This window comes from Toxorhynchites rutilus, chromosome 2, assembly GCF_029784135.1.
Source record: "Toxorhynchites rutilus septentrionalis strain SRP chromosome 2, ASM2978413v1, whole genome shotgun sequence".
Classification (NCBI taxonomy): domain Eukaryota; kingdom Metazoa; phylum Arthropoda; class Insecta; order Diptera; family Culicidae; genus Toxorhynchites; species Toxorhynchites rutilus.
The window spans coordinates 96,543,438-96,546,258 of NC_073745.1; the positions used below are offsets into that span (position 1 = coordinate 96,543,438).

The following is a 2,821-nucleotide window of genomic DNA, read 5'->3' on the forward strand; positions in this document are numbered from 1 at the left end:
TTTTTTTTGAATTTTTAAGAGGATTGTTTAAAAATTATTATTTTTTGCCTTTGGCCATTTTATATTATGATAAATCCGCAGACTCGATTATCCGGGATTCGATTACTTGGAATTTTAGACCATATTATCCGAAGTATTTTATTTTTGATTTTCGGAAATTTTAAATAATTTGTATAATAATTCTATATTGAATAGCTAATATGGGTATCAAATGAAAGGGCTTGACTTGTAGAATGGAGTTATTTATGAAAAATGCAAATCCAAGATGGCGGCCACTACAAAATGGCGGATTACATATTTTCTCAGAACCCCATCAATATGAATATCAAATGAAAAGGCTTGCCTAGTAGAACACAGTTATTTTTAAAAAAGGCCCAAAAATGTATCAAAAGAAAGTTCTCGACTAGTAGAATATAGCAGATAATAAAATCCCATTTCAAGATGGCCACAGTCCCCAAACAACTAATTACTTTTTGAATGGTTTCATTCAGATTGACCTGTTTCTATGTATGTTTGAATGTTTGTTGGGTTGTCCCACATCAATAGAAAATTGACCCCGTTCCTGTTGAATGATTGATCTGAAATTTGGAACATACAATTAATTCTACTGTCATTATAAAACTGCGTATTCCATGATGTTGAAAAATTCAATTTGGCCGCCGCAAAAAAATGGCTGGATGGCTTGGTTCATAGAATACACTACACTATGAACAACATAAATTCAAAAAGGTCGCCGCCACAAAATGGTCGACTGTGTATTTTTTGCAATCCCCTCAATATTGGTATCAAATAAAATGATTTGACTAATAGAATACAGTACAGGTCGGACTCGATTATATACAGACTCGATTATATGTGATTCGCTTATGTACAATTTTGAACTCGATTATATTCAGTTTGGAAAAAAAATATTTTTTTTATATTTCAAATATGGCTTATTTCATGAATAAATGTAACCTTTCAACGTTAAGGTGAAGTTTAAGTGGTCATGTACAGTGGGGTAAAAATCGGGATTTTTGAAGATTTTGCTTGAATGCGTATTCACCAGGAATTGTTTATATTGATATTGTAGCCAAATTAAGAAAGATAGAAGTTGTGCGTCAAAGAACAAATTGTGGAGCGGTTACAGAACTTCATTTTAATTGATAGAAACAATCTAGTTTAATTTAATTTTGACGTAGGACTACGTTTTTCATTTCTATACTGGGGTGTGAGTTTAAAGTTTCGAAAACGAAAGCGTTTCGCCGGAGAACGAGATTTTGAGCGTTAATAACTCCTAAACAACTGAACGAAATGATATGATAAACACTTCATAAACACTGTTACTTTTTGATCCAAAAACTTGTTTCAATAGCCCTAAAATTGCTTTCAAAACAGGCTATTGAAATCACACCAATCGGTATATAAGCGAGTGCCGCTCGGAAATCCATTCAGTTACGATTGCGCAACGATTGAGGTACGATCGCTGGAATGGGTGGCTGTTTCCCTAACACAGACTTCAAAACCATGAAGCCTGCGGAAATCGGCATAGCCAATTTGATGCAAGCTGCGGGTGCTTTTGTACTCGCTTGCGTTTCTGGAAATTGGAATGTTCCCTAACACAGACTTCAAGACCATGGAGCCTGTGGAAGTCGGCATAGACATTTAGATGCAAGCAGTGGGAACTTTCGTACTTGTTTGCGTTTTTGTTAATTGGAATGTTTTCCTAACACAGACTTCAAAACTATGAAGCCTGTGAAAAGATGCAAACTTTTGTACTCGCTTGCATTTTTGCTAACCGGAATGTGTTTTCCCAATACAGATTCCGAAACCAAGAAGATGGGAGAATCGGCATTGCAGATACATTCAAGTCGGCAATACTTATATACCCCCAAATATTTTAACACTCCAGAATTCGTTTTGTTATCACGGTCTACAAATGCGGGTACAAATGCAACGCTTTGGCTCGGTTTGTCGAGACTGTATATCCTTTCATGCCGCCAGCTCACTGAACTTCTATTCATACTCTTTGATGATTAGGCAAAACGTTGATAACTGTTTACTGCGATACTGTTGATAACTGTTTACTACCATAATGCATAAATTGACTTGAATTGAGATTTGTTTGCAATTGAATTCGTAAATAGCTTCATTCATTAACTATTTTAATCAATAATTTAATCAATGCACAAAAAATAGCACTGCGCAGCGACAATATCGCACCCAATGAGGATCATCCGAGGTGGGATTATTGATAATTGAAGAAATACAATTGATTACCACGGTAGTCCTACGTCAACCTTACGGTTATATCGTAGGTATAACCCATCCATAGTTTTTTAGGATAAAATTAATAATAACACATTAAAAATCATTAACTTTCAAGTGTTTCACTTACAAAATGTTATTAAAATTCACTAATTTAGTTGTTCCACTACTATATCCTGTACTAAATTTTCTCATCTTTCAAATGAAAACATCAGAATCGTCTTCCGTAGCGTCCTTTTTAATGTAGAGCCAGTTTGATGCAACAGAGTCCGAAAAAAAAAAAGTTCTGTAACTCTGTCATTGTTGAAATTCGAACATATGCGTAGGAGGATTTTTTTCATCAAATATGATCGTCTATCACCTCCTGAGAGAATCTGCTTAAATTATGTTTTTTTCATGTGAGAAAGGTGTTTTCTGACTTTTAGGGGATGAATGAAAAATCAAGTTCCTCTTTTATTTAAAAAAAAGAAAAATACATGCAAAAAAAAAACAAATAAAGAAAAAAAATTGTTTTGACTCGATTATCCGGAGTGAAAAAAAAAATCAATACTCCGGAAAATCAAGTCCGACCTGC

The 2,821-nt window shown here is 34.3% G+C and overlaps 1 pseudogene; it reads left to right on the top strand.

Annotated features, from left to right (window-relative positions):
• Nucleotides 1-2,176: 2,176 nt before the first annotated feature.
• LOC129772280 (U4 spliceosomal RNA) lies at nt 2,177-2,329 on the top strand (annotated as a pseudogene).
• The last annotated feature ends 492 nt before the right edge of the window (nt 2,330-2,821 follow it).